The following is a 13,192-nucleotide window of genomic DNA, read 5'->3' on the forward strand; positions in this document are numbered from 1 at the left end:
GGCAGCGCGAGCCCCGGCCCGCCGGCTCCAGGCCCTGGCTCTCATTTCCAGAGCGGTGCCCTGGATGAGGCCGAAACAGGTGCTGCGGTAGAGGTGGACACCCCCTTCCCCACTGGGGCGGCCCGGACCGCACGGCCGTGTGGAACAGGCCTCCGCTCTGTGCTCCGAAGGCACCGCCAGGCCAGGGACCACATGAAACCCGAGTAATTATTTCCTGAGGAGAGCCACGAGTTCCCAGGGTTCTGCCTTCCGCCAGGAAGCGCGGGCTCTCCTGCGGGGCCTGGGCAGCTCTGGGCAGGGAGAAACTGACCAGAGCCATACCTCACCCCCTGACACCTTCCACCGGGAGCTAATGCCCTGGGGACAAATGACACCCCTAAAAACCTAACATGTTCTTGGGGGAAGCTTTACCAAAACACCTGGATATTGCTGGAGGAACGGCAGGAACAAAGTATCCTCCACCTAACTAGGGCTTGGGCCCAGTACAGATTCCTCCCAAAGTGGCTTCCCTCTCTGGGTAGTGAAGTCCTTAGCCCAGGTCCAAAGAGAGAGCACAGAAGTCTCCTGTGGGAGCGGACAGAAAGGCAGCCAGGGCCAAGTCTCCTGTGCCCATCAGTGGCTCTGCTTCTACAGAAGGGGTCAACGCTGCCTTCTCTTCTTCACAGGTTCTGTAGCATTGCACGGACCTGGCTGTACTCCAGAAATATCTAGGCATATCAGAACGGTGCGCCACTGTTTTTCTTTCAACATGCGTCCTAGCTTTGCCCACAGAAGCTTGTTCAAATTGAATCCGATGTCCTGTTTCTCTGATGGCTTGTTGGCGTGTGGCAGACACGAGCAGGGAAGCTTGTGGGATGCAGTAGATGGTGGTTTGTGCTGGGAGCACCTCGGACAGCCCCAACCTCCCAGCTCAGAGAGGGTGCTTTCCAGCTGGCTCAGCACCCCAACTCCCAAGTGAGGAGGCCACCAGGTCCATGGCTTGGTTTGAGAACTCCCTGCCTCTGTCTGGGTGAGGAACCTTCTGTCTGAGGGCCAGGGAGCAGGGACACAGGTCCCACTGGGGAAGGGTGAGCTTGGAGGGTCTGACGACCAGGTGCAGAAGGGTGATCTTGGGTCCTGAGACCAGAGCAAGGAACACTAGTTGTCATGACGGGAGGTCAGGACACTCCCTTCTCACAAGGAGCTGCCTGCCTTTAGCAGTGCCGGGCCAGGCTCCGCCCGGGGGGACCTGTGATTGTGGCAGGGCACCAGCCATTTGACTTCCATGAGCTTTCGGGACACCTATCAAGGCCTGCCCTAGCCCTTGGGACAAAGCCCACCAGAGAGACACAGGGAGTAGGGTGGTCAGGAGTGAAGAGAAAGTAAGAGGAAAGGAAGGGCGGAGTGGGCTGAACAGAGGGGAAGGAAGGAGAGGCTCCAGTTTCCCAAAGCTGGTTTTTGTTTTTGTTTTAAGTTTTAAAAAACAAAGGCCAGGGGGCCTAGGAATATGGCCTAGTGGTAAAGTGCTTGCCTCGCATACATGAAGCCCTGGGTTTGATTCCTCAGCACCTACTTATATTTAAAAAAAAAAAGCCAGAAATGGTGCTGTGACTCAAATAGTAGAGTGCTAGCCTTGAGCCCAAAGAAGCCAGGAACAGTGCTCAGGCCTGAATCCCAAGCCCCAGCACTGGAAAATAAAAAATTTTTAAAAAGGCCGTATTCTAGTGGCTGATGTCTGTAATCCTAGCTACTCTGGAAGCTGAGAGCCATTCAAAGCCAACCCAAGAAGGAAAGTCTGTGAGACTTTTAGCTCCAATAATCATCAAAAGGCCTGAAGCAGAACTGGGGCTTAAGTTGTAGAGTGCCAATCTTGAGCAGAAAAGCTCAGGAACCGCATCCAGGCCCTGAGTTCAAGCCCCGGGACTGGTGTGCATGTACACACATACACACACATACACACACACACACACACACACACAAATTAAAAAGAAAAGAAATAAAAGCAAAAAAGGGGGGATGGGCAGGTAGCTGTTTGCCTGCCCCATCGGAACTGAACTTGCTGGCCCAAGATTCCTGGGAGAGCCAGAGGGATTTTTACCCTTGGACTGTGCTAAGGCCCCACTGGGCTCTGAGCCACCGCAGACAGGACAGCAGGACGGAGGTCTGCAGTAGCCTCCCAGAAAGGCCAGAGCAGAGAGCACGAGGGGCACAGGCGCAGAAAGATCACGGGAGCCCGCATGTTGTAAGTCTGCAGGCCAGGGATGGGTCCTGGAAGGGTTACTTCCCCTCGGAGCCTCCTGTCCCGAGCAGGCCTTTGCAGAGCTCTTCGCTGCCTTACAAGCTGAGTTCAGAGAATGCTGGGTGTTTGCCGCCTCTGCCCCACCACAGTGCAGCCGAGGTGGAGGGACCAGCCAGGTCAAAGCAGCCTTCAGAGGCAGCCAAATCTGGCAGAGGCCAGGCTGCTCCCACAGGCTGGGCTGGGCAGGGCTTCCAGGCAGCTCGGCACCCTTCTGCTGACCCAAAGAAATGGGTGAGTCCTGAACTCCTTGAACACTGAGATGGGAACACTGAAGAGACTCTGGCCACATCAGACCCAATGGAATTCTCCTGGGTGGCAGCAGTGCCAGGAAACTGTCCAAGTAAATGAGTTGTGCATCAGATCACTGGACCTACAGGGCCTGGGGACCAAGGGGGAGAGACACAGAAAGCCATTGCAGGGCCAAAGGCTCTGGAGAGTTACCTATCGGTGACAAGGGGAGGAATCCAAGAGGAAAGAGGGCAGGGGCATGAGACCACCGCGCAGCCACGGAATCCAAGAGGGAAGAGGGCAGGGCATGAGACCACCACACAGCCATGGAATCCAAGAGGGAAGAGGGCAGGGGCATGAGACCACCACACAGCCACGGAACACAAGAGGGAAGAGGATAGGGCATGAGACCACCACGTAGCCACGAATCCAAGAGGGAAGAGGATAGGGCATGAGACCCTCGCACAGCCACAGAATCCAAGAGGGAAGAGGGCAGGGGCATGAGACCACCACACAGCCACAGAATTCAAGAGGGAAGAGGGCAGGGGCATGAGACCACCACGCAGCCACGGAATCCAAGAGGAAGGCAGGTAGGGCATGATACCACCACACAGCCACAGAATCCAAGAGGGAAGAGGGCAGGGGCATGAGACCACCACATAGCCACGGAATCCAAGAGATAATTGGATAGGGCATGAGACCACCACACATCCATGGAATCCAAGAGAGAAGAGGATAGGGCATGAGATTACCACATAGCCACGGGATCCAAGAGGGAAGAGGGCAGGGGCATGAGACCACCGCGCAGCCACGGAATCCAAGAGGGAAGAGGGCAGGGGCATGAGACCACCACATAGCCACAGAATCCAAGAGGGAAGAGGGCAGGGGCATGAGATTACCACATAGCCACAGAATCCAAGAGGGAAGAGGGAAAGGGCATGAGACCACCACATAGCCACAGAATCCAAGAGGGAAGAGGATAGGGCATGAGACCACCACATAGCCACGGAATCCAAGAGGGAAGAGGATAGGGCATGAGACCACCACACAGCCACAGAATCCAAGAGGGAAGAGGGCAGGGGCATGAGACCACCACACAGCCACGGAATCCAAGAGGGAAAAGGATAGGACATGAGACCACCACATAGCCATGGAACCCAAGAAGGAAGGGGATAGGGCATGAGACCATCACATAGCCACGGAACCCAAGAAGGAAGAGGATAGGGCATGAGACCACCACGCAGCCAAACAGGCAGGGTTGGTACTGCTGCGGTGTAAAACAGCAAGCTGGGCAACCCTGAAGACCAAGCAGCCACTGAGTGGCTTGATCAGAAGCCTGAAGAAAGTGAGGTGGTGAGCAGGGCTGGTTTGCGGAGGGCAGAGTCCACCAGTCTAGACCTAGCTGCCAGGGCGCTCCGTGGTAACTGAGCACTGAGGAGGTCTCAGGCCACAAAGGCAGAGCTGGAAGACCGTCACTGAGCTTGCTCCAGCCTCAGGGCCACCACAGCGGGCCAGGGACAGAACGCCCAGCAGTTGTCTCTTTGCAGACAACCGGTTCCCTTCATTCTTTCTCCTTCCAAAGTTGTCCGTCCAGGCCAAAGGGGAGACTCACCCAAAAGGCCACGCCACATAAGCCTTCTGGCCCGTGCCTGGAGTCAGCTCCAGCCTCCCTGGCACGATTTACCTCGCTGCCCAGACACCCTGGGCTGGACAGGAGACCCCATGAGGCCAACAGGGAGACCCCAAGTTTGCAGCACTCGGCTTGACATCCAGCCAAGATTTGCAGACAGTATCACAAGCTCAGGGTCCTTTGTGACCACTACACATGCGGTAGACTGACACAATGGTTTCCATTAAAACAACACTTTGCTGTTGTTCAAGACTCCATTGAACAAGGCTGGAAAAGCAAGGTCACGGTGGACACGAGCAGACACACAAACATCTCCACAGCAGCAGACCAGAACCAGCCCATACCACACCCACAGCACAGTGATGACCAGATGCACCTCCCGTGGAATCCACAGGCCCACACGGCTGACAGCACGATGGTAACCACACACACCTCCACTAGAATTCCACAGGGCTGCAAGCGCCGGAGCCTTGGTCACGCACCTCACAGATGCCTTTGTAACCCGGTTGGGAACAGAAGCGTGTGGTGACACGCAGCTCAGAGGAGCAAAACACAGACCTAAGAGCAGCAGCTCTCGGCTGGCCCACGGGTGGACAGGAAGGACATCTGGGCAGGAGTAGTGCTTCAACCTGGTAGGGTCTGCACACACATAAAACTCGACTGCAGACACGAACCGTGCAAGGTGCCAGCGGCCCTCGGTGGGAGCACAAAGTTGTTCCGCCAGGCATGGCTGGCTCACCTCAGAAATCAGAGGCTGAGCTCTGAGGATTGTGGTTCAAAGCCAGCTGGGCAAATGTCTGTATGACTTTTATCTCCAACGAACCACCAAAAGGCCATCAGTGGAGGTGTGGCTCCGGTGTTAGAGCACCGGTCTTGAGCAGAAAAGCCGGGCCAAAGCACAAAATCCTGAGTTTGGGGTCCAGAACCGGCATGTGTGTGTGTGTACACGCGCACGCACACACACGGTAGAGCCCGGCTTGGCGGCCTCTCCAACCTGCAGCTTTTGCGTCCCGTTAAAACAGAGCTGGCTCTCCCCAATCTGGCACCATGCACCTGGCCCAAGTCACCTCCACCTACAGTTCCCAGGTCCCGGCTGCCCTGGAGCGGAGACCTGGCTGGTTTTGATACACCCTGTGTCAACTGGAAAGGTCAAGCCAGCAAATATTTGCTAAATCACAAAGCCAGCTCAGTACTCAAGAATTCATCTGGTCATGTGGTCCCCAAGACTGGGTTAGGGAGGAATTCCCAGGTGGCATCCGTCCCAGCCGGAGGTGAGCACCGAGGCTGGGCTCCCGGTGGCTCACGCCCTCACGCCCGGTGTGACTGAGTGTGTTGCTCCATTACAGCTCCCAAGCCTTCCCAGCACGCCCCACCCATCGTGGAAGAGAAGGCAGTGCACGTCTGGGCACCGGGCCGTACCCACCTGGTCCCATCAGTGCTGTTGCCTGGCCCCGGGTCACACAGACAGCAGCTAGGGCAGAGCGGGGACAGGGGCGGAAACTCCAGGAGCCCAGGAGAGGAGCGGGGCGGGAGAGGCCCGGTCCTCCCCCAGCCCTGTGCTTCTTGGGGCGAGGCCCAGGGATGCCCCGAGCCCTCTCCCCTTGGCTCTGAGAGGAGTGAGGTGGGCCCCTAGGGGTGAAGCTTCTACACCCACCCCAAGCCTCCGCCCTGCTGCTGGGCCCGGCCCGGGCCGCCACCGCCCACAGCCCCCGTGGCTGCCACTGGTGCTTTGGGGCCTCCGCTCCCAACTCAACTGCGGGTGACTTTATTTTAAGGAACTGTTTGCCATCTTAGCTTCACCACAGGTGCGTAAGGCCACGGTTCTACCTGCATCACCGCTGTCCAGACCAGCTGTGCCCAAACGAGAACTCCGTCCCCACTCAACACGGCTCCTCCGCCCCTCCGCCCGCCTGCCCGGCCCCTGGCTCTTACGCTCTGTGTGAGCCCAGTCCAGCCCCATCCTCTCAGCTGTCCAGGTGCCGCCCCATCCTGCAGCGTGCGCCCCGTGGTCAGCCTCATGTGCCATCCCCTCCTTCACGGAAGGGCGGGAGGTGTGCCCTCCTCCTGGCTTCAGGAGGACAATTGTTGTCTTGTTGAATGATTTCCTCCTGTGTGGAGGAAGAGGGGCAACTCCTAGGATACCTCCTATCTCTCTATCCACCTATCTATCCATCTATCTACCTTATCATATATATAACATATAATATATATACATATTTATACAGAGAGAGAGAGGGAGAGAGACAGAGAGGGAGAGAGAGGGGTACATATGGTAAGTGTTTGAAAGTGTGCCCTTTTTTTTTTTTTAGAGAACCACAAACTTGTCCACAAGCTACCTGGGAGAGACAGGACACACCATGTGGGGTCTATCTATGGGTAAAAGGGCTGGCTTTCCCTTGCCTCCCCCCTTCCTCCCCCCCCCCCCCCGCCTCCTCCCTCGCTCTGCCCCACCCCCTGTACCTATCACATCTCATAGCATGTGAAGCCTTGTCAAGACAAAAATACTTCACAATCACGTAGACCAGCCAGCTGCCCATGCTGAAGATAAGCAGACCATGCTCCACCCCACCCCCCACCCCACCCCCGCCATGATCTCTGTGCTATTATTACCCAAGCGGGGAAAAGGGTCACGCGACCAAGGTCACTCTGTAGGGCACAGAGGGTGCGAGCAGCCTGGGTGGATGGAGAGCGGAGGCGGCTGCACAGAACCCCAGCCCAGAGCAGAGCCACAGGCAGTAAGGCGGCAGGGGCCTGAGGAGTGAGTGGGGACAGACCCCGCGGGCTCCGCGTGAACGGGTGTGCCCAGGCACTTCCGATGGGACAGGGATTTCTCCCCGACACTTTCCAAACCGGGGCACCCCAGCTCCTCAAGCTTCACTTATTTATTTTTGTGTACGGACTGGGGCTTGAACTCAAGGTCTGGGCATAGTCCCTTCGCTTTTTCACCGAAGGCCGGCGCTCTACCCCGTGAGCCACAGCTCCCCTTCCAGCTTTGGGCTGGTTCGTTGGAGATAAGGGCCTCACAGACTTTCTTGCCCACACTGGTTTCAAATTTGAATCTCCAGGTCTCGGACTTCTGGGGAGCTGGGATTACAGGCATGCCGTTGACACCGGGCCTATCTCTTCCAATGTTGGACTTCAAATTCTGCTTGGGCAATGGAACAAAAATCCACCGCTTGCTTCCCCTTTCTTCTTCCGTCTCATTACGAGGGCAGGGGGGAGGGAGGCTGGCCCTGGCTAGTGTTGACCGAGAACGCGCTCCTAACTTAATCACTCTATTCAAACCTTAAATATTTGGCTTGAGTCCCGTGAGAGCAGCCAGACAAACAGGCTATTAAAAGTCACTGCTATCGATGTGAACTACTTTTTTGATGTGTGTGCAAATATTCAGAGTCACTAATTTCTGTTTCCTCGGGCAGTGAGTTAAAAATACATTTTAAAAGTAAGCCCTGATTGGTCTTGAAACTCGTCAGCACCACACGGACTCGCGGCTCAAAACCAAGGCCAGGTCAGCCTGCCCTCCAGCACCGAGAGCCTGCCCAAGAGACACATTTCACAGGCCAAAGGCCTCTCATACCAAGATGCTGATGACTACCCAGGGTAAAGAAGCTTCCGTTAAAGGCACCCAAGCGGCCAGGGGTGCGGCTCAGCGCTAGAGCCGCCCAGCATGGGGCTGGGTGTGGGGATGATCCCCAGCACAGTGGGGGAGAAAGCAGGGGCATTGAGTCACTATGAAACAGACTGGCCAGAGTGAAGACTACAGGTATACCTACCCGGATTTAAACACACCACGATGGATGCGATAATAAAATACCGCATGGCATCCCGTTTATAGGTACAGTGTTTGTAGGTGTCAGTTAAATTAATTTTAAAAGAAGATTTGCAACTCGCGCTCTGGTGTCAGCCCAGCTCCTGAGACGCCGGAGGATGCTGCGACTCCGATAGAACATCACCGCAAATGCAGCCACCACAGCAAACGCCCCTTTAAGATGCAGGCGGCAAAGTGAGCCAGACCCAAAGAAACACAGGCGGCGTGCTTTCCCGCGTTTGTGGTAACTAGAATGTGCTTACAAACCTATAAGTAAGCATAACGGACAGTAAAAGACAAAAAAATTTTCACTTGCATATGGTAAGTTAAACAGGACTCTAAACCTTCACCCACGGAGACCAAAGGAGGATATTCTTAGGAGAGCATCACCAAGGCTATGTGCACATGACCATACAAAATGAGGTTTATCGAAATGAACTCCAAAAATTGGAACAAGGTTTTTTGTTATTTTGCTTTTTGAGTTTGTTTGTTTTCTCCTTTGTAACTGTTTCTTTTTAAAAATTATTTCCGTACCTTTTGTCTTGTTTATCTGTTTTGGGAGGGCAAGGGGGGAGCACAGAAATGCAGACTGGAGACACAGCTGGGGCTGGGTCAATGCATCTGTCTGCGATCAGGAGATAGAGCTGGGTCTAGGTCAACACGGTGGTGATTGATCAGGAGATGCAGCTGGAGCCTGGTCAATGCATCCGTGATCAGGAGACAGGGCTGGGTCTAGGTCAACACGGTGGTGATTGATCAGGAGATGCGGCTGGAGCCTGGTCAATGCATCCGTGATCAGGAGACAGGGCTGGGTCTAGGTCAACACGGTGGTGATTGATCAGGAGATGCGGCTGGAGCCTGGTCAATGCATCCGTGATCAGGAGACAGGGCTGGGTCTAGGTCAACACGGTGGTGATTGATCAGGAGATGCGGCTGGAGCCTGGTCAATGCATCCGTGATCAGGAGACAGGGCTGGGTCTAGGTCAACACGGTGGTGATTTGATCAGGAGATGCGGCTGGAGCCTGGTCAATGCATCCGTGATCAGGAGACAGGGCTGGGTCTAGGTCAACACAGTGGTGATTGATCAGGAGATGCGGCTGGGGGCTGGGTCAATGCATCTGTGATCAGGAGACAGGGCTGGGTCTAGGTCAACACGGTGGTGATTGATTGGGAGATGCGGCTGGGGGCTGGGTCAATGCATCTGTGATCAGGAGATAGAGCTGGGTCTAGGTCAACACGGTGGTGATTGATTGGAGATGCGGCTGGGGGCTGGGTCAATGCATCTGTGATCAGGAGACAGGGCTGGGTCTAGGTCAACACGGTGGTGATTGATCAGGAGATGCGGCTGGAGCCTGGTCAATGCATCCGTGATCAGGAGACAGGGCTGGGTCTAGGTCAACACAGTGGTGATTGATCAGGAGATATGGCTGGGGGCTGGGTCAATGCATCTGTGATCAGGAGATAGAGCTGGGTCTAGGGACACAGTGGTGATTGATCGGGAGATGCGGCAGGGACTCGGTCAGTGCAGTGATGATCAGGAGATCGGCGGGGGCTGGGTCAACGCACCGACGATCAAGGAACTCAGGCAAGCACCCATCGTCCAAACACACAAACATGAATGGGAAGATCTGACTGAAGTCTCCAAGCACACAACGTACGAGGCTGGCCAGAATACTCACCCATCCGGCAGAGGATGAAAAGCCTGGTAACGGCCAACCAGCACCAGAAAAGCACTTGTTAAAAAGTACTTGTTAAATCTAAAGGCGGAGAGAGAACAGATGCCCATGCAAACCCTGACTCAAAGACCCAGCTTCGAATGCATGTGCCCTAAAATGCCAGTGCAGTAAGCGCCCCAGGACCAGAGAAAACCAGAAGTCCCCTCTCACTTCCCCATGCTCCCAGCTCTGGGCCTCTCAGCTCCCGCAGTGACAGGGCAGAGTGCACCCCAATCAGCGTGGGGGAGGCGTGATGCAGAACATGAACTGTGAGCACAGCCACAGAAAGACAACCAGAAAGTCCCCCAGACTCTGGGAAATGACGCAGCACACTCTAGGAACCCTCTGTGCTGAGAAGCTGGGACTGAAAGACAACTCAATCCTGACCTAACTGCAAGTAACATGTAATAAAAGCAGGAGATGAAGCTAAAACATGCTTCAGGGAGAGCCAATTGCTCCAAAGGCAATCCTCCCCATGGTGGCCAGGAGGGGGCGCAGGGGCAGATCCCGTGGCGGCCAGGAGGGGGCGCAGGGCAGATCCCCATGGTGGCCAGGAGGGGGCACAGGGCAGATCCCGTGGCGGCCAGGAGGGGGCACAGGGCAGATCCCGTGGTGGCCAGGAGGGGGGCACAGGGTAGATCCCGTGGTGGCCAGGAGGGGGCGCGGTAGATCCTGTGGTGGCCAGGAGGGGGAGTGGTAGATCCCGTGGTGGCCAGGAGGGGACACAGGGCAGATCCCGTGGTGGCCAGGAGGGGCACAGGGTAGATCCCGTGGTGGCCAGGAGGGGGCGCGGTAGATCCCGTGGTGGCCAGGAGGGGGCGCGGCAGATCCCATGGTGGCCAGGAGGGGACACAGGGTAGATCCCGTGGTGGCCAGAAGGGGGAGTGGTAGATCCCGTGGTGGCCAGGAGGGGGCACAGGGCAGATCCTGTGGTGGCCAGGAGGGGACACAGGGTAGATCCCATGGTGGCCAGGAGAGGGCACGGTAGATCCGTGGTGGCCAGGAGGGGACACAGGGTAGATCCCGTGGTGGCCAGAAGGGGGCGCGGTAGATCCCGTGATGGCCAGGAGGGGACACAGGGTAGATCCCGTGGTGGCCAGACGGGGGAGTGGTAGATCCTGTGGTGGCTAGGAGGGGGCACAGGGCAGATCCGTGGTGGCCAGGAGGGGGCACGCGGTAGATCCCGTGGTGGCCAGGAGGGGCGCGGTAGATCCCATGGTGGCCAGGAGGGGGCGCGGTAGATCCCGTGGTGGCCAGGAGGGGGCGCGGTAGATCCCGTGGTGGCCAGGAGGGGGCGCGGGTAGGTGGCTGTTGCCCTCAGGCTTGGGGGGTGAGGGCGGGTGTGGCCTGGGCAGGGCAGGTCTAGGGAATGGTGCTTGTGTAACAAGCTAACCAAGTGTGAGCAAAGAGCAAGACGCCACCCAGCGTAGTTAAAACGCTGGCAGGGCCGACATGGGCGAGGAAGGAGGGCAGTGTGGGCAGAGGTGAGGGCTGGGCCTGGTACAGACCACTTCCACTTCCTTAAAGCAGTTTCTGATCTGATCTACAGGGCAAAGGCAAGGTGCTGGTCCTGGGGCTGCAGGGAGGGGGGGAGGAGGGGGAGGGGGCTGTGTGGAGGGGGAGGGAGGGAAGGAAGGAAGGACAGGGCTGTGGGGGGGAGGGAGGGGAGGACAGGGCTGTGTGAAGTGGGGGGAGAGTCCCTCCCTCAGGGGCTCATCACTCCGCTCTCAGTGACTGAGGCAGAGCCCGAGGAGGGGCCCTGCTCCCCAGGCCGTGGCCAGGCTCCCGAGCCTGTCCTAAGTGGCTGCCCTGGGCCCTGCCCTCTGGGTAAATGGTCTGGTTAGGCCCAGCTTCTGTGGGCTCCGGGAGCCGGCTGTCTCCGTTGCTGTCCCTTCTCTCGAGGACACCGTGGATGAGCCCTCCCACAGGCAGGGCCCTGGACTCCAGACTCCAGAACTGTGCAGAGTCCCTGTGCCATCCGTGACCACCACGCACAGCCGCCCCCGTCTCCATAAAGGAGACAAATGACTGCCCAGGCCCACGGGCAGCCACGCATTGGAGGGTGCCCGGGCCAGCACAGTGACAGAGGGATGGCAAAGCCCTGGCGAATGAGCGGAGATGACGGCGTCCAGTCCCTCAGTGAGGGGAGGTGGTGGCGTCCAGTCCCTGAGTGAGGGGAGATGATGGCGTCCAGTCCCCTCAGTGAGGGGAGATGACGGCGTCCAGTCCCTCAGTGAGGGGAGGTGGTGGCGTCCAGTCCCTCAGTGAGGGGAGATGGTGGCGTCCAGTCCCTGAGGGGAGATGATGGCGTCCAGTCCCTCAGTGAGGGGAGGTGGTGGCGTCCAGTCCCTCAGTGAGGGGAGGTGGTGGCGTCCAGTCCCTGAGTGAGGGGAGATGGTGGCGTCCAGTCCCTCAGTGAGGGGAGATGGTGGCGTCCAGTCCCTGAGTGAGGGGGAGATGGTGGCGTCCAGTCCCTGAGGGGAGGTGGTGGCGTCCAGTCCCTCAGTGAGGGGAGGTGGTGGCGTCCAGTCCCTCAGTGAGGGGAGGTGGTGGCGTCCAGTCCCTGAGGGGAGATGATGGCGTCCAGTCCCTGAGTGAGGGGAGATGATGGCGTCCAGTCCCTGAGTGAGGGGAGATGGTGGCGTCCAGTCCCTGAGTGAGGGGAGATGGTGGCGTCCAGTCCCTCAGTGAGGGGAGATGGTGGCGTCCAGTCCCTCAGTGAGGGGAGGTGGGTGGCGTCCAGTCCCTGAGGGGAGATGATGGCGTCCAGTCCCTGAGTGAGGGGAGATGATGGCGTCCAGTCCCTGAGTGAGGGGAGATGGTGGCGTCCAGTCCTGAGGGGAGGTGGTGGCGTCCAGTCCCTGAGTGAGGGGAGATGGTGGCGTCCAGTCCCTCAGTGAGGGGAGGTGGTGGCGTCCAGTCCCTGAGGGGAGATGACGGCGTCCAGTCCCTCAGTGAGGGGAGATGATGGCGTCCAGTCCCTGAGTGAGGGGAGATGGTGGCGTCCAGTCCCTGAGGGGAGGTGGTGGCGTCCAGTCCCTCAGTGAGGGGAGATGGTGGCGTCCAGTCCCTCAGTGAGGGGAGGTGGTGGCGTCCAGTCCCTGAGGGGAGATGATGGCGTCCAGTCCCTCAGTGAGGGGAGATGATGGCGTCCAGTCCCTCAGTGAGGGGAGATGGTGGCATCCAGTCCCTCAGTGAGGGGAGATGGTGGCGTCCAGTCCCTCAGTGAGGGGAGATGGTGGCGTCCAGTCCCTCAGTGAGGGGAGGTGGTGCGTCCAGTCCCTCAGTGAGGGGAGATGGTGGCGTCCAGTCCCTCAGTGAGGGGAGATGGTGGCGTCCAGTCCCTCAGTGAGGGGAGATGGTGGCGTCCAGTCCCTCAGTGAGGGGAGGTGGTGGCGTCCAGTCCCTCAGTGAGGGGAGGTGGTGGCGTCCAGTCCCTGAGGGGAGATGGTGGCGTCCAGTCCCTCCAGTGAGGGGAGATGACGGCGTCCAGTCCCTCAGTGAGGGGAGATGATGGCGTCCAGTCCCTCAG

The sequence above is a fragment of the Perognathus longimembris genome, chromosome 19 (assembly GCF_023159225.1).
Source record: "Perognathus longimembris pacificus isolate PPM17 chromosome 19, ASM2315922v1, whole genome shotgun sequence".
NCBI lineage: Eukaryota > Metazoa > Chordata > Mammalia > Rodentia > Heteromyidae > Perognathus > Perognathus longimembris.